The sequence below is a fragment of the Callithrix jacchus genome, chromosome 14 (genome assembly GCF_049354715.1).
Source record: "Callithrix jacchus isolate 240 chromosome 14, calJac240_pri, whole genome shotgun sequence".
Classification (NCBI taxonomy): Eukaryota; Metazoa; Chordata; class Mammalia; order Primates; family Cebidae; genus Callithrix; species Callithrix jacchus.
The window spans coordinates 4,467,765-4,495,388 of record NC_133515.1 but is presented as its reverse complement, the minus strand read 5'-3'; the positions used below and the strand labels follow the sequence as shown (position 1 = coordinate 4,495,388).

At 46.3% G+C, this 27,624-nt stretch overlaps 1 long non-coding RNA gene and 1 pseudogene across 2 annotated transcripts; both read left to right on the top strand.

Annotated features, from left to right (window-relative positions):
* Positions 1-223: 223 nt before the first annotated feature.
* On the top strand, positions 224-25,991 carry LOC144579135 (uncharacterized). 2 transcript variants are annotated; one of them, XR_013526046.1, is made up of 6 exons: positions 224-344; positions 1,196-1,361; positions 3,679-3,799; positions 4,548-4,657; positions 25,058-25,289; positions 25,749-25,991. It is a non-coding gene; the product is annotated as an uncharacterized LOC144579135 (long non-coding RNA). The 2 variants fall into 2 exon arrangements; XR_013526047.1 differs by lacking the exons at positions 1,196-1,361; positions 3,679-3,799; positions 4,548-4,657.
* Positions 4,909-11,453, top strand: LOC100390389 (neurofilament light polypeptide pseudogene; annotated as a pseudogene).
* Positions 25,992-27,624: the final 1,633 nt, after the last annotated feature.

Below are 27,624 nucleotides of genomic sequence, written 5' to 3'. Positions count from 1 at the left end.
TTTGCTGATATTATACTAAATAGAGTCTCTCCTCTTAGCACTGTGGACACTGTGGCCAGACCATTCTCTGGGGTGGGACTATCCTGGGCACTGCAGGGTGCTGAGAAGCCTCCCTGGCCCCCACCCACTCCAGACCTGTGGTTGTCACAGGGCCCCATTGTGACAACCACAGTTGCCCCCAGACATCACGGACCCCCCAGCCATGACAACCACAAATGTTACCAGATGTATCCAGGTGTCCTCTAGGGAGCAGAATCAACCCCAGCTGAGAACCAACACATGAGAATAATGACAACAAAAACAAATGCAAAATCCCAGAATCCGGCAGCACAGGATTAAGCAAGGTCAGTGACACAGGCCGATGTTCGTGCCTCCAGATCTCATGCTGAAATGCAACCCCCAATGTTGGAGGTGAGGCTGGGTGGGTAGCATTCAGGTTGTGGGGCGGCTCCCTCATGAATGGCTTGGTACTCTGCCCCTCGGGAATGAGTGAGTTTCTGCTCCATTGGTTCAGGGACAACCTGGTTGTTAAGAAGGGCCCGGCACCTACTCCCTCCTTTCTCTCACTTCCTTTCTCGCCATATGAGATGCCTGCTCCCCCTTCACCTTCTGCCATGAATGGAAGTCTCTTGAGGCCTCACCAGAAGCCTAGCAGATGCTGGTGCCATACTTGTATGGTCTGCAGAACAGTGAGCCAAATAAACCTCTTTTTTGGGTCGGGGACAGAGTTTCACTTTTGTTGCCCAGGCTGGAGCGCAGTGACCCAATCTCAGCTCACCATAACCTCTGCCTCCCAGGTTCAAGTGATTCTTTTGCCTCAGTCTCCTGAGAGAGTAGCTGGGATTACAGGCATGAACCACCACATCCAGCTAATTTTGCATTTTTAGTAGAGATGGGGTTTCTCCATGTTGGCCAGGCTGGTCTCAAACTCCTGATCTCACTTGATCTGCCCACCTTGGCCTCCCAAAGTGCTGGGATTACAGGTGTGAGCCATGGCGCCTGGCAAACCTCTTAATAAATCACTCAGCCTCAGATTTATTTCTTCATAGCAACACAAAATCGACTATGGGAGTCAGGCATGGGGAAACAGGCAGAGCTTGAACTGGACCTGGTCAGGAAGGTATGCATGGGGGAAGTGGCATCTGCAAACCTCAGTTCTTCCAACTGTAAAATGGGGATCTGCACACTCACTTAGCTGACAACTCATGGCAGCAAATAAGCTAAATCCCTAAGGACACAGCCCCACAATGGTTCCCAGGAGGAGCTTGAGAGACAGCCCAGGGGCCAAGTATCAGCCATGAGTGGAAGGTGTTGGAAGGTTTCGCAGAGGCAGACTGCCCTCCTCCAGCAGTGGAAAGATGGTAAGTACGTGAGCCCACAGTTCACAAAAAGAATTAAAACCCCAACCCTGGCCAGGCTCAGTGGCGCATTCCTGTAATCCCAGCACTTTGGGTTGCCAAGGTGGGTGGATCACAAGGTCAGGAGTTCGAGACCAGCCTGACCAACATGGTGAAACCCCATCTCTACTAAAAACACAAAAATTAGCTGAGTGTGGTGGCACACACCTATAATCCAAGCTACTCAGGTGATTGAGGCAGGAGAATGGCTTGAACCTGGGAGTCAGAAGTTGCAGTGAGCCAAGATCATGCCATTGCACTCCAGCCTGGGTGACAGAGTGAGACTCGTTGAGCCCCTACTGTCAATTCTGTGGGGTCTCTATCCAGGAGTGGGGTTGCCGGGCTCTATGATAATTCCATGTTTACCCACATGAGGAGCTGCCAGGCTGGGTCTTGTTCCATTCCCACAGGGTGTGCACGAGGGTCTGTTTCTCTGCCTCCTCTGCTGCTCTTATGTGAAACCCCACTTGCTATCCAAGCCTCAGGGTCCTGTCTATTAAATGGGCTCCTGGTTCCTCCAAGGCTGCTGGAAGGGCCTGTGAAAGGCTGTCACGTCCAGCTGCTGCTTGGCTATGGGGCACAATGGTTATCTCTGAGCTGTCAGGGAACCAGGGAAGAAAGTCTGGTTGAAGTCTCTCTCTTCCTTCCTTCTTACCTTTCTTCCTTCCTTCCTTCCTTCCTTCCTTCCTTCCTTCCTTCCTTCCTTCCTTCCTTCCTTCCTTCCTTCCTTCTTTCCTTTCTTCCTTCCTTCCTTCCTTCCTTCCTTCCTTCCTTCCTTCCTTCCTTCCTTCCTTCTTTCCTTTCTTCCTTCCTTCCTTCCTCCCTCCCTCCCTCCCTTCCCTTCCCTTCCCTCCTTCCCTCCCTCTCTTTTTCCTTCCTCTCTCTCTCTCTCTCTCTCTCTCTCTCTCTCTCTCTCTCTCTCTCTCTCTCTCTCTCCCTCTTCCAATGAAATCTTGCTCTTGGTGCCCAGTATGGAGTGCAGGGGTGCAATTTTGGCTCTCCCTGGTTTCAAGCGATTCTCTTGCCACAGCCTCCCAAGTAGCTTGGATTACAGGTATGCACCACCACTCCCGGCTAATTTTGTATTATTAGCAGAGATGAGGTTTCTCCATGTTGGCCAGGCTGGTCTCAAACTGCCAACCTCAGATGACCTACCTGCCTCAACCTCCCAAAGTACTGGGATTACAGGCATGAGCCACCGTGCCCAGACACCAAGAGTCTCTTCTTTCTTTCTTTCTTTCTGTCATTCTTTCTTTCATTCATTCTTTCTTTCTTCCTTCCTTCCTTCCTTCTTTCTTTCTTCTTTCTTATTTATTTCTTTCCTTCTTTCTTCTTTCGTTCCCTTCCTCTCTCTCTCTCTCTCTCTCTCTCTCTCACACACACACACACACACACACACACACACACACACACACAGCGTCTTGGTCTGTTGCCCCAGCTGGAGTGCAGTGGTGCCATCATACCTCACTGCAGCCTTGACATCCTGGGCTCAAGCAATCCTCCCACCTCAGCCTCTGAAGTACCTGGGACCACAGGTTCACACCACCACATCCAGCTGATTTTTAAATTTTTTGTAGAGACGGTCTTGCTGTTGTCAGGAACTCCTGGGTTCAAGCAATCCTCCTGCCTTGTCTTCCCAAAGTGCTGGGATTATGGGTGTGAGCCACAGCCCCCAGCTCTTGTCCCTTGGGACTGATCTGAAAAGCATCTGAGAAGTGCACAAAGCAGAATGGGTGCTTCCTCAGGGCATATGCACACGCAGACACACACATGCACACATAGGCACATGCAGGCAGACACACACACTCACAAAGAGGTACATGCAGACAGACACAGACACACACAGAACCAGATACACAGACACATGCAGACACACACACTCAGACACATGCTGCACCACACGTGCTCCCAGAGCAGGAGTCGTGACGCTGGTGGGCTCCAAGACTGAGTTTCCCAACCCACAGCAGCAAGGCTGCCTTGATGATGAGAGGATGTGTATCCCAGTGCCCCAGAGGACTACAGCAAAAACAAACATGCGGAGTCAATTCCAGCAAAAGCCTGCGACCCAGGCCTGCATGCAGTGTGCTGGAATCTGCCCTGGATGGGGCTGTCCCACTCCCTCTGAGAGTCCACCATGGCCCCTGGATGTTTGCTGAGCCCGGCGAGGTCAGAGTCAGCCACTGGGTGGGGAACAGGAGCTGCAGCAGCTGCTGGCTGCCTTCACACATCTGGGGAAACCAGAAACCCTGAGGACTAATGTGGTCTTTTTTTTTTTTTTGAGATGGAGTCTTGCCCTGTTGCCCAGGCTGGAGTGCAGTGGCACAATCTCGGCTCACTGCAACCTCTGCCTCCTGGATTCAAGCAATTCCCCTGCCTCAGCTCCTGAGTACCTGGGATTACAGGCAAGCCCCACCATACCCAGCTAATTTTTTGTATTTTAGTAGAGATGGGGTTTCACCAGGTTGGCCAGGTTGGCCAGGCGGGTCTCAATCTCCTGACCACATGATCCACTGCCTTAGTCTCCCAAAGTGCTGGGATTACAAGTATGAGCCACTATGCCTGGCTGGTCTTTATTATTTTATTATTTACTTATTTAGGAAGCCGAGTCTGGCTTCCCTGCCTAGGTTGGAGTGTGGTGTTGCAATCACAGCTCACTGCAGTCTTGACCTCCTGGGCTCAAGCGATGCTCCCACCTCAGCCTCCTGAGTAGCTGAGTGCACCTGTGGTGCACACCACCATCACACCCAGTTAATTTTTAAAAATTTTTCTACAGATGTGGCCTCAGGGGTTGCCCAGACTGGTCTCAAACTCATGAATGCAAGCACTCCTCCTGCCTCAGCCTCCTGAGTAGCTAACAATACAGGAGCACAGTCCCACCCTGGCTGATTTTTTCAAATGTTTTCTAAAGACAGGGATTTGCTACGTTGCCCAGGCTGATTTCAAACTCTTGGGCTCAAGTGATCCTCCCACCTCACCCTCCCAAAGTGCCAGGATTACAGGTGTAGGCCTCTGACCAGCCCAATTTTCTTTTTTTTTTCATTTTTTTAGACAGAGTCTTGCCCTCTCACTGTGATGTCCCTCACCAGAAGTGCCTTAGCTGCAGCCTGAAAGTGATTAATATGTGCGTCCACATCTCTCCTCCCCCAACAGAGTTTCTCTAAAAGTGCCCTGTGGCCGGGGTGACAGACTGATGGTGGAGTCTCTTGGGTGGCCTGGAGCACCAGCTGTCAATTCCTTCACTTGCAAGTTACCCAGACGGGGTCAGTGAGACACTGAGTTCTCAAACCACAGTGGGTGAGAACAGGTCTGAGGCTGTCGGGTGGGATGTGGGGGCCCCTCATTGGTCCCTGGCATTGCTCATCAAACACAGCAGCAAAGCTGTGTCGGCAGCCAGGACACCTGCTGCCCAGCTCCTGGCTGCACTCACAATGCCTACTTCTGCAGGTGTTTGCACCTCACTCTGCAAGGATGGTACACCTCCCCTTCTCCTCAAGGGTGGGGATACTGTGACATGTTCCTCAACAAGGTGACTAACTGGGCCCCATTCACTCTGCATCATCCAACAGATGTTGAAACAATTTACAAACTGTGATATGGTCTAAGATGTAAGCTCTATTCGAGGTAGGCACAACTTTGTGGGAAAAAATATCAAGGTTTCACAAGGTGACATGTGGCCAGTTCCTCAATGTGTGTTAGAGAAACAGAAAGTGTGGGAGGGCATGGGGAGGTGAGAACAGTGTGTGGAGGATCTGCCATAAAGTCTGTGCCCTATAACCCTTGCCTTAAGCCAGGATGCCAGCATCATCATATGTCCCCTACCAACCATCTCTTGAAGTCATCACCAAAGTGAAAAAGCAAAATGGAAATACTTTGTCAAAGGGATGAGACAAAAAGTTGAGGTCCTTAATATATAAATATCTCCAACAAATCAATAAAAAGTGAATAAACTAGCTTAATAAATGTGGGATCCTGGATAGGATCGTGGAACATAAAAAGCCCATGGAAATGGGAAAAAATGATGAAATTTGAATCAGCTCTGTACTTAATATTGCAGCAAAGTTGACTTTTTAGTAGTGATAAATGTTCTGTAGTTATGGAAGATGTCAGCCAACAGGAAGCCCAATAAAAGGTGTAAAGGAACACTCTGTACTATTTTTGCACCTCTTCTGTAAGTCACAAATTATCTCAAAATTAAGAAACAAACTGTTAAAAGTGAACATTATCCACAAAAAGCATGGTAAATGTTCATTAGGAAAAATGTCAAGCTCTCCAGTAATAAAAAAAATTATAGATCATACAATGAGATGTAACTTTTAGCCTTCAAATGACATTTTTTCTTTTTCTTTCTTTTTTTTTCTTTAGAGAAAGGGTCTCTGTTGCCCTGGCTGGCCTGGCTGGAGTGCAGTGGTGCAATCATGCCTCACTGCAGTCTTAAACTCCTGAGCTCAGGGAATCCTCTCACCTTCACCTCCCAAGTAGCTGAAACTACAGGTGCATGCCACCATGCCTGGCTAATTGTCAAATTTCTTTGTAGAGATGAGGTCTTGCTATGTTGCCCAGGTTGGTCTCAAACTCCTAGGCTCAAACAATCCTCCTGCCTCAGCTTCCCAAGAAGCTGAACATACAGGTATGAGCTAACACATCTGATCTAACTGGCAAGTATTGTTTTAAATAGATAATATTCAGGGATGGTCATGGTGTGATAAGTCATGGACTAGCACACAGTGGGTGGAGGACATTGGAATAACTGTCCTTGTAAGCAAATCTCCCTCTGGAAAACTGTCCTCAGTATATGCTCATAGGACTGTGCAGATGTGCATACACAAAAAGCATTTTACCTGAAGGATTACGGATAAAGGTAAATGAATAATAAACAACTTAAATGCCTCGCTTGAGCCCAGGAATTCCAGGCTGCTGTGAGCCCTGACTGCAGCACCACACTCCTATTTAATTTAGGACATTAGTTAATTAATCTATGGTACAACCATAAGATAAAACACTTAATACTCACTAAAAAGGATGTCACAAATCTGTATTTGATAACACAGAAAGATTCCTATAATCTATTGCTAAAATTTTTCTAAAAAGGTCAAAGAACAGTATCAATAGTATGATTCTATTGTTATTCAGAAAAGTGCATATATGTGTGGGTGTAGTGCATATTTTTTGAGGCAGAGTTTCAATCTTCTTGACCAGGCTGGAGTGCAATGGTACAATCTTGGCTCACCACAATCTCCACCTCCTGGGTTCAAGTGAGTCTCCTGTCTCAGCCTCCTGAGTGGCTGGGATTACAGGCATGTGCTGCTATGTCCAGCTAATTTTTTTGGAGTTGGAGTTTTGCTCTGTTGCCCAGGCTGGAATGCAATGTTGTGATGTTTGGCTCACTGCAACCTCCGCCTCCTGGGTTCAAGCAATTCTCCTGCCTGAGCCTCCTGAATAGCTGGGATTACAGGTGTCTGTGACCACATCTGGCTAATTTTTGTAATTTTAGTAGAGACAGACTTTCACCACTTTATTGTGAGGCTGGTCTCGAACTCCCAACCTCAAGTGATCCACCTGCCTTGGCCTCCCAAAGTTCTGGGATTACAGGTATGAGCCATCACGCCTGGGCTTAATTTTGTATTTTTAGTAGAGATGGGGTTTCTCCATGTTGGTCAGGCTGGTCTCAAACTCCTGACCTCAGGTGATCCACCCGCCTTGGCCTCCCAAAGTGTTGTGATTACAGGCATGAGCCACCATGTCCAGTCAATTTTTTTTTAACAGTACCTAGGTTTGGAAGAACTAAAAGTCATCAGGACTGCTTAGAGAAGAGGTTGGCTCCAGGATTGGGGCAGAAAAGAATATATTTCTGGAGCATCTTTTTGTGCCAGAAAGTAAGGGAACTCTAAGAATTATGGCAATGTATCAGAAGGACACAGCACCAGCTTGGTTGGGTGCCAGTGGTTCATGCCTATATTTCTAGCACTTTGGGATACTGAGGTGGGGGGTTAGCTTAAGGTCAGGAGTTCAAGACCAGCCTGGACAACACAGGGAGACCCTCTCTCTGCCAAAAAAGAAAAAATTAGTGGCATGTGACTGTAGTTCCAGCTACTTGGGATGCTGAGGTGGGAGGATCGCTAGAGCCCAGAATTTTGAGGCTGGACGTGAGCTGTGATCACATCACTGTACTCCAGCCTCGGTGACTGGCAAGACATTGTTTCTGAAAAAACAAAAGTTATTAGACAATCATGGTGGTGTGTCCCAGCTACTTAGGAGGCTAAGGAGGGAGGATCACTCGAGCCCAGGAGGCTGAGGCTGAAATGAGGCATGACTGCACCACTGCACTCCAGCCCAGGTGACAGGGTGGATCGTGTCTCAGAAAAAGAAAGAGAGAGAGGGAAGGAAGAAGGAAGGGAAGGAAGAGGGGCGGGGAGGGGAGGGAAGAAAGAGGGAAGGGGGAAGGGGGACAGAAGGGAGAGGGAAGAGATAGGGGAGGAAGGGAGGGAGGGAAGAAAGGGCCTTGGTCTTAGAAAATGTCCACCGAGGTCTTTAGGGTTAATGGCGCATAATGTCTCCAACTTAATTTCAAAGAGATGGAAATAAATCAATATGTATACACATATAGCTACATACATATAATTTTGTGTATATATAACTGCATAATATATATATATATAGTATATATGCCATATAAGTAACTATCTGAGTATACATAGATATATAGATACATATCTACCTGCAATTTATACATAAACACATAGACATAAATGTGTATACATACAGTGAACAATGGAATGAGAGTGAGAGAGAACAATAAAAGAAAAAACAGGGCAAGTGTAAACAGCTGGTATATTTGAGTATAAAGAGTGTATGAAGTGCCTTGAGCTAGCCTTGCAACTTCTCAATACATTCAAAACTATCAAAAACAGCCAGTTAGAAACAGGGAGCCTGGGCTGGGCACAGTGGCTCATGCCTGTAATTCCAGCACTTTGGGAGGCTGAGGCAGGTGGATCACCTGAGGTCAGAAGTTCGCCACAAGCCTGGCCAACACAGTGAAACCCTGACTCTACCAAAAATACAAAAATTAGCTAGGCTTGGTGCGCATGCCTGTAATCCCAGCTAATCTGGAGGCTGACGCAGGAGAATTGCTTGAAGCCGGGAGGTGGAGATTACAGTGAGCCAAGATAGTGCCACTGCACTCCAGCCTCGGTGACAGAGTGAGAGTCTGTGTCGAAACAAACAAACAAACAAACAAACAAAAAAGCAGGCAGCTTGGAAGATATTTTAACAGTCTTCATCACCAGACTGGGATTACTTAGGGAACTTTTCCTTTTAAAAAAATGCAGACATCAGCATACAGCCATCCATCCTCCCCCTTCCCTCTCTCCCCTGTCCTTCTCTCTCTCCAGGCTCCCACCGCCGCCGGGGGCCCGGGAGCCACCGGCGGCCACCATGAGTTCCTTTAGCTTCAAGCGTACTACTCGACCTCCTACAAGCGGCGCTATGTGGAGACACCCCGGGTGCACATCTCCAGCGTGTGCAGCAGCTACAGCACCGCGTGCTCCACTTACTCCAGCTGATCAGCGCCATTTACTTCCTCGCTGTCCATGCACCGTAGCAACTTGTCCTGCTCTGGCTTGTTGATACACAGCCTGGAGAACCTCGATCTGAGCCAGGTAGCCACCATCAGCAACGACCTCAATTCGATCCACACGCAGGAGAAGGCACAGCTCCAGGACCTCAACGACGGCTTCACCAGCTTCATTGAGCGCGTGCAGGAGCTGGAGCAGCAGAACAAGGTCAAGGAAGTGGAGTTGCTGGTGCTGCACCAGAAGCACTCGGAGCCGTCCCGCTTCTGGGCACTGTACGAACAGGAGATCCGCGACCTGTGCGTGGTGGCAGAAGATACCACCAACGAGAAGCAGGCGCTCCAGGGCGAGCATGAAGGGCTCGAGGAGACCCTGCACAACCTGCAGATGCGCCATGAAGAGGAGGAGGTGCTGAGCCGCGAGGGTGCTGAGGGCCAGCTGACGGAAGCGTGCAAAGGCACTGACGACATGGCGCGGAGCTCGAAAAGTGCAACAGCCTGATGGACGAAATCGCTTTTGGAAGAAAGTGCACGAAGAGGAGATTGCCGAGCTGCAGGTGCAGATCCAGTACGCTCAGATCTCCGTGGAGATGGACGTGTCCACCAAACCCGACCTCACCACCATGCTCCGCACTCAGTAAGAGAAGCTGGTCGCCAAGAACATGCAGAACGCCGAGGAGTGGTTCAAGAGCGGCTTCACCATGCTGACCAAGAGCGCCACCAAGAACACTGACGCTGTGCGTGCTGCCAAGAACGAGGTGTCTGAGAGCCGCCACCTGCTCAAGGCCAAGACCCTGGAAACCGAAGCATGCTGGGGCATGAACGAAGTGCCGGAGAAACAGCTGCAGGAGCTGGAGTACAAGCAGAACGCAGGCATCAGCACTATGCAGGACAAGATCAACAAACTAGAAAATGCATTGAGGACCACAAAGAGTGAAATGGCATGATACCTAAAAGAATACCAAGACCTCCTCAACGTGAAGATGACTTTGGATATTGAGATAGCAGCTTACAGGAAACTCTTGGAAGGTGAGGAGACCTGGCTCAGTTTCACCAGGGTGGGAAGCATAACCAGTGGCTACTCCCAGAGCTCCCAGGTCTTTGGCGGATCTGCCTATGGTGGTTTACAGACCATCTCCTATGTGATGTCCACCCGCTCCTTCTCATTCTACTACACCAGCCATGTCCAAGAGGAGCAGATTGAAGTAGAGGAAACCCTGGAGGCTGCTAAGGCTGAGGAAGCCAAGGATGAGCCTCCCTCTGAAGGAGAAGCTGAGGAAGAGGAGAAGCTGAGGACAAGGAAGAGGAGGCAGCTGAAGAGGAAGAAGCTGCCCAGGAAGAGTCTGAAGAAGCAAAGGAAGAAGAAGGAGGTGAAGTTGAAGAAGGAGAGGAAACCAAAGAAGCTGAAGAGGAGGAGAAGACAGTTGAAGGCACTGGGGAGGAACAAGCAACTAAGAAGAAAGATTGAACCCCCATTTCCTTAATTATTTCAGGAACAGTTCTCCCAAAATCAGGTCAACCCCATCACCAACCGCCCAACCAGTTGAGTTCCAGATCCTATGTGAATTAAAAAGTCAATATATGTATAATTCTGAGATGACTTCGGTTGGACGTTCAGTGTTGTGCTATGAATTTCCTCTTTATGCAGAGAGTCTGTTTGCTTGAAGAGTGGCTTTCTGGCTTGCTGCCAGCCTGTGCATGGTCCACACTTATGAGTTCAGGAACTATGACAATGTGAATCATTCAGATGTTTACAATAAAAAACACCACATGAGTAAATGAATTAACTAACGTTAATGTTAAACTTCATGGAAAAATAGTCCTTTGAACCTTTGGTGGTTAGCAGTTAAAGACCTTGAGTTATGTGCAATAAATAGTAAATAAAGTTGTACCGAAAAAAAATTGAGTAATCATTTATAGACCATAAACTTCACCCTCATAAACTAAAATTCAGTGATTTCTCCCTATCCTTCTTTCTTTGAACCTTTGTGTGTTTTCTGAAAACGTTTTTTTAGCAACAAGCCAGTGTTACTACTGTAAAAAGGAAGTTGTACTATTCTAATGATGAGAAACAGATCTCTTGCCCCCTTCATAGGCTGTGGAACCAGAACTAGCTCAGTGCAGTCTGGCAGCTGTCATGATGGCATGAGATCTGGGAGGACAGAGGCCCTCACCTTCCACTGCTCCACCCTCCAGCTGTGCCTGCCGCATTCCAAGCTGTGTGGCAAGACTCCTTGTTGGTGCAGGTGCTGGAGTCTGGCAACTGCTGGCATTTCCACCTTCTAGAGTGACTTTCATACTCCCTGATGAGTTTCCAATTTTGCTCAGCAGCCCTGTAAATTCAAAGCAAGGGCCGCAAATGGAGGAACCTGGGATGACACGTCTGGCTGGGGGACCTGGGAGCTGGTGGGACCAGACAAGCTGCAGTGAACTCGGTCCCAAAAGAGCTCAGCTGAGGCTGAAAGGGAAGAATATGGAGGGAAGGACACTCGCAGGCTCTGGAAATAGGCCAGTCCTATCTCTCTCTCTCTCTCTCTCTCTTTTTCTCACACACACACACACACACACACACACACATGCAAGCATCCCTCAATAGGAACCCAGAGTCAATACTGTGTGTGGATCCAATAGAATGTCTCCACGGGCCATGTGAGGTGGCACACTCCTATAACCTCAGCACTTTGAGAGACTGAGGCAGGTGGATCATTTGAAGTCAGGAGTTCAAAACCAGCCTGGCCAACGTAGTGAATCCCCATCTCTACTAAAAATATAAAAATTAGCCGAGTATGGTAGTGGACACCTATAATCACAGCTGCTCAGGGGGCTGAGGCAGGAAAATCACTTGAGCCTGGTAGGTGGAGGTTGCAGTAAGCAGAGATAGTGCCATTACATTTCAGCCTGGGTGACAGAGCAAGACTTCATCTGAAAAAAAAGAAAATAAAAAGGAAAAGAATGTAACCTTGAAATCAAAATGACAATGGAGAAACCTGGCATACACTACTGTGCCAGGTGATCAAGCTCATCAGCAGTGAGAAGGAATGTGGCTATCATGTGCCCCTGATGGGATGTGACAAGAAGGCCCTCAAATCTGTGGGCTTTCTCCCCAAAACCCATCATTCAAGTCTGACTGTGAGAAAGACACTGGACAAATCCAGTCACGGGACAACCCACAAAACACCTGACCAGACCTCCTCATGACTGATGAGGGTGCCAGAAATGAGAACATCTGAGAAACCATCTCATCCCAGAGGAGCCTGAAAAACAGAATGACTTCTTAGGATGACTGGATGGGTTGGTGGACTGATGGGTGGGTGGGAGGACAGAGATGAATGGACAGATGGATAAGTGGGAGGATGGGTGGGAGGACAGATGGATGGCTGGACAAATGAATGAGTGGGTGGGTAGGTGGGTGGGTGGATAAGCAGATGGCAGGTGGATGTGTGGGTAACTGGGTAGATAGGTGGGTGGGTGGATGGAAAGGTGAATGGGTAGATGGAAGGATGCATGAGTGGATGCATGGTTGGGTGGATGGCTGGATTGGATGGGTGAATGGATGGATGAATAAATGGATGGATGGATGGATGGATGGATGGATAACTAAGTGGGTCGGTGTCTGGGTGAAGTGGTTAGATGACTGGCTGAATGGATGTATAGATGGACGGATGGATCGGTAGGTGAGTGAACAGATGGATAAATGAATGGCTGAGTAGATGGGTGGATGGGTGAATGAGTGGATGGATAGGTGGATGGGTGGCTGGAAGGATGGATGAGTGGATGCACGGTTGGGTGGATGGTTGGGTGGGTGGGTTGGTGGATGGATAGATGGATGGGTGGATGGATAAATGGATGACTAGGTGGGTTGTTGCATGGTTGAATGAATGATGGATGGATGGATGGATAGACAAATAGATGGATATATGGGTAGGTGAATGGATGGATGGATAAATGAATGGCTGGAGAGATAGGTGGGTGGATGGACAGATGGACAATGGACGGATAGATGGATAAATGGGTTGTTGAATGTATTGATGGTGAATGACTGGGTGGTTGGATGAATGCATGAATGGCTAAATGAATGTTGGATGCATGGATGGATGGATGGTGGATAGATGAAAGGATGTGGATAAGTGGATAGATGCCTGGGTGGATAAATGCTGACTGGCTGGATAAATGCTGACTAGATAGATGAATGGAGGATGGGTGGATATAGACAAATAAGCTAGAAAGGTAGATGTCAGATTAATATAGTGGCACACACCCATCTTTACATATACATGCATGTACACATATATGTTCCCATACATATCTTCCATAAAAATGCACGTGTTTTCAAGCATGTATTTTTTTATTGCATTTTAGGTTTTGGGGTACATGTGCAGAACATGCAAGACAGTTGCATAGGTACACACATGGCAGTGTGTTTTGCTGCGTTCCTCCCCTTCACCCATATTTGGCATTCCTCCCCAGGCTATCCCTCCTCAGCTACCCCCCCTGCTGTCCCTCCCCTATTCCCCCCAATAGACCCCAGTGTTTAGTACTCCCTTCCCTATGTCCATGTGTTCTCATTTCTCCTTACCTGCCTATGAGTGAGAATATGCGGTATTTTATTTTCTGTTCTTGTGTCAGTTTGCTGAGAATGATGTTCTCCAGATTCATCTATGTCCCTACAAATGACACAAACTCATCATTTTTGATTGCTGCATAATATTCCATGGTGTATATGTGCCACATTTTCCCAATCCAGTCTGTCATCGATGGGCATTTGGGTTGGTTCCAGGTCTTTGCTATTGTAGTGCTGCAATGAATATTCGTGTGCATGTGTCCTTATAGTAGAACGATTTATAGTCCTTTGGATATATACCCAGTAATGGGATGGCTGGGTCAAATGAAATTTCTATTTCTAAGGCCTTGAGGAATCGCCACACTGTCTTCCACAATGGTTGAACTAATTTACACTCCCACCAACAGTGTAAAAGTGTTCCTATTTCTCCACATCCTCTCCAGCATCTGTTGTCTCCATATTTTTTAACGATCGCCATTCAAACGGGTGTGAGATGGTATCTCAATGTGATTTTGATTTGCATCTCTCTAATGACCAGAGATAATGAGCATTTTCTCATGTTTGTTGACCTCACGTATGTCTTCTTTTGTAAAGTGTCTGCTCATATCCTTTGCCCATTTTTGAATGGGCTTGTTTGTTTTTTTCCTGTAAATCTGTTTGAGTTCTTTGTAAATTCTGGATATCAGCCCTTTGTCAGATGGGTAAACTGCAAAAATTTTTTCCCATTCTGTTGGTTGCCAATTCACTCTAGTGACTGTTTCTTTTGCTGTGCAGAAGCTGTGAAGTTTGATTCGGTCCCATTTGTCTATTTTGGCTTTTGTTGCCAATGCTTTTGGTGTTTTGTTCATGAAGTCCTTGCCTACTCCTATGTCCAGAATGGTTTTGCCTAGATTTTATTCTAGGGTTTTGATGGTGCCAGGTCTTATATTTAAGTCTTTAATCCATCTGGAGTTAATTTTAGTGTAAGGTATCAGGAAGGCTTCCAGTTTCTGCTTTCTGCACATGGCTAGCCAGTTTTCCCAGCGCCATTTATTAAACAGGGAATCCTTTCCCCATTGCTTGTTTTTGTCAGGTTTATCAAAGATTGTATGGTTGTAGATATGTTGTGTGGCCTCTGATGCCTCTGTTCTGTTCCATTGGTCTATATCTCTGTTTTGGTACCAGTACCATGCTGTTTTGATTACTGTAGCCTTGTAGTATAGTTTGAAGTCCGGTAGTGTGATGCCTCCCGCTATGTTCTTTTTGATTAGAATTGACTTGGCTATGCGAGCTCTCTTTTGGTTCCATATGAAGTTCATGGTGGTTTTTTCCAGTTTTGTGAAGAAAGTCAATGGGAGCTTGATGGGGATAGCATTGATTCTGCAAATTACTTTGGGCAGTATAGCCATTTTCACGATATTAATTCTTCCTAACCATGAGCATGGAATGTTTCTCCATCTGTTTGTGTCCTCTCTTATTTCATTGAGCAGTAGTTTGTAGTTTTCCTTGAAGAGGTCCCTTACGTTCCTTGTGAGTTGTATTCCAAGGTATTTTATTCTTTTTGTAGCAATTGTGAATGGCAGTTCATTCTTGATTTGGCTCTCTTTAAGTCTGTTTTTGGTGTAGAGTAATGCTTGTGATTTTTGCACAGTGATTTTATATCCTGAGACTTTGCTGAAGTTGCTTATCAGTTTCAGGAGTTTTTGGGCTGAGGCGATGGGTCTTCTAGCTATACTATCATGTCGTCTGCAAATAGAGACAATTTGGCTTCCACCTTTCCTATTTGAATACCATTTATTTCTTTTTCTTGCCTGATTGCTCTGGCTAGAACTTCCAGTACTATATTGAATAGGAGTGGTGAAAGAGGGCATCCTTGTCTAGTGCTGGATTTTAAAGGTAATGCTTCCAGTTATTTCCCATTCAGTATGATATTGGCTGTTGGTTTGTCATAAATAGCTTTTATTACTTTGAGATACATTCCATCGATACCGAGTTTATTGAGTGTTTTTAGCATAAAGGGCTGTTGAATTTTGTTGAATGCCTTCTCTGTGTCAATTGAGATAATCATGTGGTTTTTGTTTTTGGTTCTGTTTATGTGGCGAATTATGTTTATAGACTTGCATATGTTGAACCAGTTTTGCATCCCTTGGATGAATCCTATTTAATCATGATGGATAAGTTATTTGATGTGCTGTTGCAGTTGGCTTGCCACTGCATCTTTATTCATAATGGATTTTTGCATCTATGTTCATCATGGATATTGGCCTGAAGTTTTCTTTTCTTGTTGGGTCTCTGCCGGGTTTTGGTAACAGGATGACGTTGGTTTCATAAAATGATTTGGGAAGAATTCCCTCTTTTTTGGATCATTTGGAATAGTTTCAGAAATAATGGTACCAGCTCCTCTTTGTGTGTCTGGTAGAATTCGGCTGTGAACCCATCTGGACCTGGGCTTTTATTGTGTGATATGCTCTTAGTTGCTGCCTCAACTTCAGACCTTGTTATTGGTCTATTCATAGTTTTGGCTTCCTCCTGGTTTAGGCTTGGGAGGACACAGGTGTCCAGGAATTTATCCATTTCTTCCAGGTTTACTAGTTTATGTGCATAGAGTTGTTTGTAATATTCTCTGCTGATGGTTTGAATTTCTGTGGAATCTGTGGTGATTTCCCCTTTATCGTTTTTTATTGCATCTATTTGGTTGTTCTCTCTTTTCTTTTTTATTAGTCTGACTGGTGGTCTGTCTATTTTGTTGATCTTTTCAAAAAACCAGCTCTTGAATTTATTGATTTTTTGAAGGGTTTTTCTTGTCTCTATCTCCTTCAGTTCTGCTCTGATCTTATTATTTCTTGTCTTCTGCTAGGTTTTGAGTTTTTTTTTTAATCTTATTCCTCTAGCTCTTTCAATTTTGATGGTAGGGTGTCAATTTTGGATCTCTCCAGTCTTCTCATATGGGCACTTATTGTTATATATTTTCCTCTAGAGACTGCTTTAAATGTGTCCCAGAGATTCTGGCATGTTGTGTCTTTGTTCTCATTGGTTTTGAAGAACTTCTTTATTTCTGCCTTCATTTCATTGTTTATCCAGTCAACATTCAAGAGCCAGTTGTTCAGTTTCCATGAAGGTGTATTTTTTAGGACTTTCCTAAATTTTAGTTTTTTGAAACATTCCAATCTGACCTGCCTCCTGCTTCATCCCTTGCCCCTTCGTCTCTGACCACAATTGTCCAGTCACTAAATTCTGCCAGTATGGCTTCTGACTTCTCTTTCCCACCCCACCCTCTTGACAGGCATTGTCTTGCCAGCATCCTTAGGTATCAGGAGGGGTGTCAGACTCTTTCTTTGGGTCCGGCCCCTCTGTATCCTCACCATGAGGCTGCCACCTCTCTGACACATAAGCCTAACCCCCTATATCTTTGACATAATCCTGGGTTTCCCCCGAGCACTGTGGACACAGGGGCCAGTGGTTCTCTGGAGTGGGGCTGTCTTGAGCACTGCTGGGTGCTGAGCAGCATCCCTGGCCTCCACCCACTCTATGCCAGGAGCCCTTTCTCCAAGTTGTGACAACCACAGATGTGCCTAGACATTGCCCAGTGTCATCCAGGGGCCAGGATCAGCTCCAGGTGAGGACCACTGGGTTGGAGGTTTCACCACAGAGAGTTGCAGCAGCAAAAAGACACCAGGAGGAGCTGGGTGTGGAGGCTCGTGCCTGTAATTCCAGCCCTTTGTGAGGCCAAGGTGGGTGGATCACGAAGTCAAGAGATTGAGACCATCTTGGCCAACGTGGTGAAACCCCTGTTTCTACTAAAGATATAAAAATTAGCTGGGCATGGTGGCACGCACCTGTAGTCCCAGCCAGTCAGGAGGCTGAGGGGCAGGGGAACCACTTGAATCCAGGAGGTGGAGGTTGCAGTGAGCCAAAATAGCATTACTGCACTCCAGCCTGGGGGACAGAGACTCTGTCTCAAAAAAAAATAGACATCAGGAGGATCAGGAGGATGTGACCTGCGCAGACTCATGGGGTCCTCCCTTAGCATTTGGCTTTGGACTCTGCCTGGACAGAACAATTCCCAGACACAGACTCAGGGGTCTCTCCCACCCCTCCAGCCTTCCCTGCATGCCCCATGTTGCTTCTTCTGCTGGGAAAGCTCATCCATGCTCTCAGATCCTGGGAAGAAGGGGGCTGGGAAAGTTCCTGGGACCCAAGGGAGCTGTGAGATCTGGCACCTGGGATGGCAGAGGCTCCAGTCAGTTATGACAACAGCTGGCACCCACATGAGGCTCGGGACACTGGTGGCCAACCTGTAACGGCCACAGATGGGCAGCAAAGGGGAGACGGGCCTTGGCTGCTGAATCACTGGGCCTCATGCAGTTCTTGACAAGCTGAAACTCGAGACAGCATTACACCCACAGTGGAAGCCTGGAAGGTAGGGGACACTGTCTCTGCATCCAGGAGCTTGGGGTTGTGGGGGCTGATTAATGCTTGTGATCCCAAGATCCCTAACACACGAAGTAGCCTCTGTGACCTGCCATGTAACCCATGTATGCCTTCACACTAGAGGCTTTGCTTTAGCTGGGGCTTCTCCCCAGGCCCTGTGGACATTGGGGCCAATTGTTCTCTGGGGTGAGGCCGTCATGGGTACTGTGGGGTGCTGAACAGTGTCCCTGGCCTCTGCCCACTCCATGCCAGTGGCACCCACAGCCATGACAACCACAGTTATCCCTAGACATGGCCTAGTGACCCCTGAGCACAAAATCATCCCAGGTGAGACCCCCAGGGTTAGGGGATTCCACAGACCCCCAAGAGACTCTGGATCCCATGATCCTCTGCTCCACTGAGTTTCCAGGAGGCTGCACACATTGAAATCCACACAGAGTGGGGAGAGAAAGAGGAGGAGAGCCCCAGGAGCTGGGGTCCTCCTGGTTTACACTGTCTTCCCTGTTGCAAACATATTCCATTGCCAAGTGTGAGCAGGAAGCAGATTCAATATTTTTCCAATAATGAACGCAGGTCTCTCCTGCTCTGCACTATGGGTATGAAGGTTAGTTAGTTCTCTGTGGCGGGGCCATCCTGGGCACTGCAGGGTGCTGGGCAGTGTCCCTGACCCACACCCATTCCATGCAAGAAGCACCCTCAGTCATGAAAACCACTGATGTCCCCAGACATTGCCCAGTGTCCCCTGGGGCAGGATCACCTGGTTGAGAACCATTGCTAGGCGACTGCTATCCTCACCACAGCCCCAGGAATAGGGTCAAAGATGTCTGGATTAGTCACAGCAGGAGCCGAGGCTGCAGGAGGCTGGTGACCCCTGGACAGAAGGGCAGAGGGAGGGAGTGAGGGAAGGAAGGAGGGAGGGCTGATGCCTGGCTCTGGGCTCAGGGAGCAGCGGTGATTTGACCATACTCTGGCTGGCTCATCTAGGGTGAGCACTTTTCTTCCCAGAGAACTCAGTGGTGCTTAGATATTGATGGAGGTTTATTTTGTTCATTTTTGGAGACAGGCTGGAGTGAAGTGATATGATCTTGGCTCACTGCAGCGTTGATCTCCCAGGCTCAAGCCTCCTCCCACCTCAGCCTCCCGAGTAGCTGGGACTTCTACAGGTGTGCATCACCATGCCCGGCTAAGTTTTGTATTTTTAGTAGAGATGGGGTCTCTCCATGTTTCCTAGGCTGCTCTTGAATTCCTGAGCTCAAGCAATTCTTCCACCTCAGCCTCTCAAAATGCTGGGATTACAGGCATGAGCCACTGCACCTGACCCTCGAGGGAGGATTTGAACTCCTCCACGTGGAGGAATTAGAAACCATTTAAAGGGAAAATACAGAAAGTTTTGATTTAGCCTGGAGGAAACCAAGAAGTGGCTTTAGAATAGAGAAGGATGTTTAGGTGGTGTAGAAGTTGACAGTGAGTTCAGATAGAATTAGTCCAGAAACTCATTTTTTACTTGTTTTTTTTAAGACAGGTCTTGCTCTGTTGCCCAGGCTGGAGTGCATTGCTGCAATCATAGCTCACTGCAGCCTTCACTTCATGGGCTCAATCGATTCTCCTGCTTCAGCCTCCTAAGTAGTTGGGAATACAGGCATGTGCTACCACATCTGGCTAATTTTTGTATTTGTTTGTAGAGTCAAGGCATTGAGATTACAGGTGGGAGTCACCACACTCAGGCCACATGATGATTTTAATAGATGCAGACAAAATTCAACACCCTTCATGACAAAAACACTCAACAAATTATCGACAGAAAAAAATTTCCTCCACATGATTAGGAAAATGAAGAAAAAACCCACAGTCAACACCATACTCAAGGGTGAGAGGCTGGGTGCTTTTCCCCCAAGCCAAGAACAAGGCAGGGAGCCATGGCTCACATCTGTAATCCCAGTGCTTTGGGAGGACAAAGAGGGAGGACAGCTTGAGCCCAGGAGTTCAAGATCAACCTGAGGAAGATAGTGAGCCTCTATCTGTATGAAAAAAGAAGAAAAACTTCGCCAGCCATGGTGGTGCTCACCTGTAGTCCCAGCTCCTTGGGAGGCTGAAGCAGGAGGATTGCTGGAGCTTGGGAGTTGGAGGTTTTAGTGAGCCATGATTGCACCACTGCACTCCAGCCTGGGGCAAAAGAGCAAGACTCCATCTCAAAAAATTAAAAATAAGTCAGGGCCAGGCTTGGTGGCTCATGCCTACAATCCTGGCACTTTGGGAGCCCAATGAAGGAGTATTGCTTGAGTCCAGGAGTTCAAAATCCTATTTCTGCAAAAATTTAAAAATTAGTCAGGCACAGTGTTGTATAGCTGTAGTCCCAGGTACTTGGGAGGCTGAGATGGGAGGACCTCTTGAGCCCAGGAGTTCAAGGCTGCAGTGAGCTGTGATCCTACCACTACACTCCAGCCTGGGTGACAGAGTGAAACCCTGTCTGAAAAAAAAATTAAGGCTGGGCATAGTGGCTCAAGCCTGTAATCCCAGCACCTTGGCAGGCCAAGGCGGGTGGATCATTTGAGAGGTTAGGAGTTTGAGATCAGCCTGGACAACATGGTGAAAGCCCATCTGTTCTAAATATACAAAAATCAGCCAGGTGTGGTGGCAGGTGCCTGTAGTCCCAGCTACTCAGGAGGCTGAGGCAAGAGAATCGCTTGAACCTGGGAGGCAGAGGTTGCAGGGAGCTGAGATCATGCCATTGCACTCCAGCCTGAGAGACATAGCCAGACCCTTGTCTCAAGAAAATAATTCAAGAACAGCAACGAGATAAGGGTGGCTGCTCTCGCTGCTTCCTTTCATTATTGTTACTGCAAGTTCAAGCCAGGGTGACTGGGCTTGAAAATGAAATAAAAAGCATCCAGATTGAAGCAAGAGAAGAAAAACCATCTCTGTATTTACAAACAGCCTGATATGATGTAAAACGTTCCCAGGCACAATTTGTTCAGCAGAAATACAATGCTTCACAGGCTGCTTAGAAACCTAGTAGGTCACTCCAGCAGAAACTACTTCCCTAAGCTTAATGAGGGCATGAGAGTGTGGCAGGGGCCTGGTGACGGTGTTGTTTGTCCACTGGGAGAGCCTGGCTGGATTACAACTGCCCTTTACATCCTCATCAGCTCCCTGGGGACAAACTGAAAGATATCAGATTAAAAAGTCACACTGAGATAAACCATCCTGACTCGGCTTTCAGCAAAGTGACAGGTAGTAAACAGACCTAAACACACATCATGAGGTTTGTTTTTCTTTTAAAGTCAACAGGTGGTGAATTGCACAGGGCCAGGCAGGGTGGTCAAAGGGTCTGTTCCCTCGGCTGGTAAAAGGGCAGGAGCCCCAGACACCAGCCCCACAGAACTCTCTCCCATCAGTTAGGATCCATATTTCTTCTCCTTCCTCCTCTGACCTTCATTTCAAACCACCTGCTGATGCATCAAACCTTGGCCCACTCCTTGGGAACTCTGTACTCAGGGTGACCAGCCCGACCTGGGTTGACCAGGGTTGTCCTGGTTTGAGTCCACCAAATCCCCAGACCCAGCACACCAGGGCTTGCTGATGGCACTGCAGACCCCACCAGTTGGTCGTCTTTCTGGGGAAACTGGCTTCTTTTCCTCCCCGACCTCCTTCCTTTGACTTGATGGTTGCATCCCTCTCTTCCCAGGTGATCAGGTGTGATACTGACCATCCCTGGCCGGCCTTGGTGCTAGCTGACCCCCAAGTGTCCATCCTTTTCTTTCTTTTAAGACAGAGTCTTCCTCTCTGCCCTAAGCTGGAGTGCAGTGCTGGGATCTCAGTCCACTGAAAGCTTAGCCTCCTGGGTTCAAGTGATTCTCCTGTCTCAGCCTCCTAAGCAGATGGGACTACAGGTGCCTGCCACCATGCCTGGCCAAGTTTTGTTTTTTCTTCCTTCCTTCCTTCCTTCCTTCCTTCCTTCCTTCCTTCCTTCCTTCCTTCCTTCCTTCCTCCCTCCCTCCCTCCCTCCCTCCCTCCCTTTCCTTCCTTCCTTCCTTCCTTCCTTCCTTCCTTCCTTCCTTCCTTCCTTCCTTCCTTTCTTTCTTTCTTTCTTTCTTTCTTTCTTTCTTTTCTTTCTTTCTTTTTTTTCTGAGACAGAGTCTTGCTCTGTCACCCAGGCTGGAGTGCAGTGACAAAATCTTAGTTCACTGCAACCTCTGCCTCTGGGTTCACATGATTCTCCTGCCTCAGCTTCCTGAGTAGCTGGGATTACAGGCATGCGCCACCACACCTGGATACTTTTGTATTTTTAGTAGAGATGGGGTTTCACCATGTTGGCCAGGCTGGTCTCAAGCTCTTGACCTCATGATCTGCCTGTCTCAGCTTCCCAAAATATTGAGATTACAGGCGTGATCCACTGCACCTGGCCTAATTTTTTGTATTTTTTATCAGAGATGGTGTTTTGCCATGTTTACCAGGCTGGTCATGAGCTCCTGACCTCAACTGATCCACCCACTTTGGCTTCCCAAATTGCTGGAATCACAGGCAGGAGCCACCACCCCAACCCCCCAGGTCTTATTTCTTGCAGATCTCGGGGTCTTCCGTGTGTCTCTGGATCTTCCTGCGTCATTCTCACCTCCAGTCTTTGACTCTGGCCCCTCCTCTCATGTCGGATGATGGTAGCAGTAAGGAAATAATGCCTTGATTTAGGTCCTCTAGGCCCTGCTCACTGGGTGTTTCGCTAAGTCCAGGAGCATTGAAAACCTCACTGCATACATGCTACAACATGGATAAACCCCACAAAATCACACCCAGTGAGGGAAGTCAGGCAAAAGACCACAGTGTGTGATCCCATTTATGTTAAATGTTCAGAATATAAATATTTCATTTATATGTAATGTTCTGTTGCCCAGGCTTAAATGCAGTGGCCCAATCTTGGCTCACTGCAACCTCTGCCTCAGGGGTTCAAGGGATTCTCCTGCTTCAGCCTCCCAAGTAGCTTGAATTACAGATATGCACCACCACATTAGGCTAATTTTTGTATTTAGACGGGGTTTCACCATGTTAGCCAGGCTGGTGTCAAACTCCTGACCTCAAGTGATATACCTGTCTTGGCCTCCCAAAGTGCTGGGATTAGAGCCACCACTCCTGGCCTTTATAGCTATAGTTTTATCTCAATAAAACTGTTAGAAAATAAACTATAGGTAACAACATGATCAAGATGTACCCAGGTGGATTTTTCAAATGAATCAAATTTTAAAACTACCATTTAAAAACAAGATTATAAGTGATATGGAAAAAAAAAAGAACAGATAAAGAGAATGGATCAGTCTTCATTTTTTCTTTGTCAGGCACATAAAAATTTTCCATATTTCATAGATAAAACTGAGGCTTAGAAATAGTAAAATTGTGTGAATCATACCTTGATAAAGCTGTTATCTATGTCTCTGTATCTATTCAGCCATCCATCCATCCATCCATCCATCCATCCATCCATCTACCCATCCATCCATCTATCCATCCATCCACCCATTCATCCACCCGCCCAACCATCCACCCATTTATCTACACACCCAACCCTTCATCCATCCATCCATCCATCCATCCATCCATCCATCCATGCATCCATTTATCCATCTGCTCATTTATTCATCCACCATCTATCCACCCAACCAGCCGACCTCCATCCATCCACCCACCCATCCATTCATCCATCCATCCATTTATCCATCCATCCACACACATACATATTAGAATGGTAGAATTGCAACTAGAATTCAAGACTTGCAAATCCTGGTGCAATACTTATTATTCTTACTCATTTTTAAATGTCAATATTTATTACATTTTTCAAAGTTGAGCACAATACAAGTATGTTGTTCCTTGGATTCCTGATGTTCTCAGTAACCTAGGAACTCAGCATCTCACAGAGAACACAAAAGAATCTCTCACACAGGAGATTTCACTTGCAAACAAGTGGTTCCACAGTGGAATTCTGTGTAAACCGATGATGCAGATTTAAGAATAATCATCCCTCCTTGTTGTTTCTTATGAGATTTGTAAGGCATACTTCTATTTGCCAATACTATTTGCCAACATATTGCTCTGCCTCCTTTCTGTTACCTCTCTTGTAAGATGCCAACAATGCATGCACGGTGATTTCTGTCTCTCTCTTTAAACCTTTTGGTATTTTGAAGATTTTCTAGTATGTCATTGTCTTAGTCATTTGAAAACAAAAGGTTATTTTTTTAAGGGAGAGATTATGGGGGACTGAGTATGTGGCCTTGTGTTTGTCTGTTTCCAAACTCCCTGTTGAGGCTGTTCAATTAAAGAACAAATGTTTGGGGAAAGTCAATCCCAAGGCGGGAGCCTAAAGGAAACTCTGTTCTACACTGGGTATGTTGGGATGTGTGAGAGCCACAAAGCCAATAAAAAGGCACATAACAAACTGGAAGAAAATAGTAATATGTAACATAGGAAGCATATGTAACAAAGTGTTAGTGCTTGCCATATGTAAAGAGCACCTACAAATCAATAAGAAAAAACTCAATAGCAAAATAGAGGATATACAGAGGTATTTAATGCAAAGATACTAACAATCAGAAAAGAAAGGAATAGGTGACTGATCACACTGATGACCACATAAATAAATATTACACCATCAGAGAGATGCTAGTTTCATGTAACTGGCTGACAAAACTTTTAAATTTAGTTGTTAACCATTATGACAAGGCTGTGGGGGAACTGGCATTTTCACTCACTCTTGACAGGAGTTCATGTTGCTATAAACTTTGTGGAAGGTTATTTGTGAATGATTAACAAAATTGTAAATCCCAATATCTTCTAAAACTGCATTTCTCCTTTTAGAAATTTACCTTCTGAGATATTTAGACAAGGTCACAAAGTTATGTATACAATGATCTTTCTGCTGCAACATTATTTGGATGTAAGAAAAAGTAGAAAGATTAGTAGTGTTTTCTTCAAGGCACTCTTGGTATATCTATACACAGGAATGCACTGATGAAAAAGAAGGAAGCTGACTAATCACACTGACAAAAAATGACAACCAAAAATAACTCTCAACATTTTTTAAAAGGCTGAAAAAGTAGAGGTACTACATTAAAAATATTGTTCCTTCTATCACAGCATTTTTATTTCTAGCAACATGACAGATGACATCAATTTAAATCTCTTCTCCTGTAAACCCCAAGCAAGACTGGATGAAAGAAATGAACAAAGGCCAGGTGCAGTTGTGCAGGCCTGTAATCCCAGCACTTTGGGAGACTGAGGCAGGAAGATCCCTTGAGTCCAGGAGTTCATGACCAGCCTGAGCAACATGGAGGATCCCAGCTCTACAAAAGTTTTTAAAAGTATCCAGGTGTGCTGGTGTGTGCCTGTAGTCACAGCTACTCAGAAGATTTAGGCAAAAGGATTGCTTGAGCCCAGAAGGCTTAGGCTAGAGTGAGTTATGATTACATCACTGCACTCTAGCCTGGGCAGCAAAGCAACAAGGAGAGGGGAGAGGAGGGGAGAGTAGGAGATGGAAGCAGAGACAAAGGAAGGAAAGAAGGAAGGAAGGGAGGGAGGGAAGGAGGGAGGGAGGGGAAGAAAAAAGCAAGAAAGAAAAGGAAAGCAGGAAGAATGAAAGAGAAAAAAGAAAGGGAAGGAAGGAAGAAAGAAAAGAAGGAAGGAAGAAAGAAAAGAAGGAAGGAAGGAATTAAGGAAAGAAGGAAGGATGGAAAGAAAGGAGGGAGGGAAGGGAAGCGAAGGGAAGGGAAGGGAAGGGAAGGGAAGGAGGGAGGGAAAAAAGAAAATAAATACTCTTTCCTATTCACAGCTGAGGTCACAAAAAAGTAAGAACATCCAGCACAGACTAAAACCTTCAGAGAGAACAGAGTCCCTGAGTGGTGAGAAGTGACCCCGTGGCCATGCAGACTGAGGAGAGAGAGGCCTCTGGTCTTGGCCACCAAGGGCCAATGTTGTTCCTAATGTCTGTCTCTCTTAAAAATTTACAATGAAAAATTCTTTTTTTAAAAATCTTGCAATGCTTGCCTTATTTTTTGTTTTATATTTTCAAAGTGAAAATAAATAATATTGAGTACATTCCTTTTTTTAAATATTCATTCTATGTTTCTACAAGCCTTCAAGTTGCTCTAAAGATTTCAAAAGTATTGAGTAGGACCAGGCACGATGGCTCATGCCATAATCCCAGCACTTTGAAAGGCCTAAATGGGCAGACCACCTGAGGCCAGGAGTTCAATTCTAGCCTGACCAATATGGCAAAACTCTGTTTCTGCTAAAAATACAAATATTAGCCAGGTGTGGTAGTGTGCCCCTGTAATCCCAGATACTTCAGAGACAGGAGAATCGCTTGAACCTGAGAGGAAAAGGTTGCAGTGAGTCGAGATTGTGCTGCTGCACTCCATCTAGCCTGGGTGACAGAGTGAGACTCTGTCTCAAAGGAAAAAAAGGCATTGAGAGTACTTTTCATGGGGTAGCACCTTAAAAAAAACCAAAACAATTCTTGGAGTTCTGTGGCCCACAGCATTTCCTTCTGTTTCAATTCTGTATATGTTTTGATTACTATTGTGATCTTTTAAATTTTCTGAAGCAAGTTGAGAGGCAGGCAGAAAGATTTGATGCCAAGAAAAAAAAAATCTTTCTTACATTATTCACCCCAAAGCTTCTGAAATCTAGCCTAAATACTATACCTTAAAACAAACATGAGGTTCATCTGAATGGGAAGGAAATTTATTTCTCTGCTTTTCTATTATACAAGTCATTTACAAAACCTGCAAATTAAAGCCAGGCACAATGGCTCACACCTATAATCCCAGCACTTCAGGAGGCCAAGGTGGGGGGATCACCTGAGCTCAGGAGTTTGAGACCAGCCTGACCAACATGGTAAAATCCTGTCTCTACTTAAAATACAAAAAATTAGGCCAGGTGTGGTAGCTCACAACTGTAATCCCAACACCTTGGGAGGCTGAGGTGGGTGGATCATAAGGTCAGAAGTTTGAGACCAGCCTGGCCAATATGGTGAAACCTCATCTCTACGAAAAATACAAAAGTGAGCTGGGTGTGGTGGCCCATGCCTGTAATCCCAGCTACTAAGGAGGTTGAGGCAGGAGAATCACTTAAACCCAGGGTGTGGAGGTTGCAGTGAGTCCAGATGGCACTATTGCACTCCAGCCTAGACAACAGAATGAGGCTCCATGTAAAAAAGAAAAGAAAAGCAAAGAAACTGAAAATTAAAAGATTACATATAGTGGAAAATTTCAAACACAACTTGAAGTGCAGAGGCCAGGATGAAGTCTCTCCGTGCCACCACTCTCACAACAGCAATTAACATTCTGCCCTTCCTCTGCTCTCACTTTGTCTCTCCAGCTTTGCACGGGCATTTCACACAAATCCAACACATCATATGACTTTCCCTCTTGACCCCTGGGAACATTCTCTAATCATTGAAGCTTTCTGATTTCCCAACACAGAACCACCCAACAAAATTAACAATAATGTCTTTTTATCATCTTGCTATACATTATTATCATCAATAATTTCCTGTTACCAATAACCAGTCTGTCACCCATTGTCTATGATGATCTCAAAAATGTCCTTTTACAGCCTGGCCTGGTAGCTCACATCTGCAATCCCAGTCCTCTGGGAGGTGGAGGGAGGTGGCCTGTTTCAGGACAGGAGTTTGAGAGCAGGTT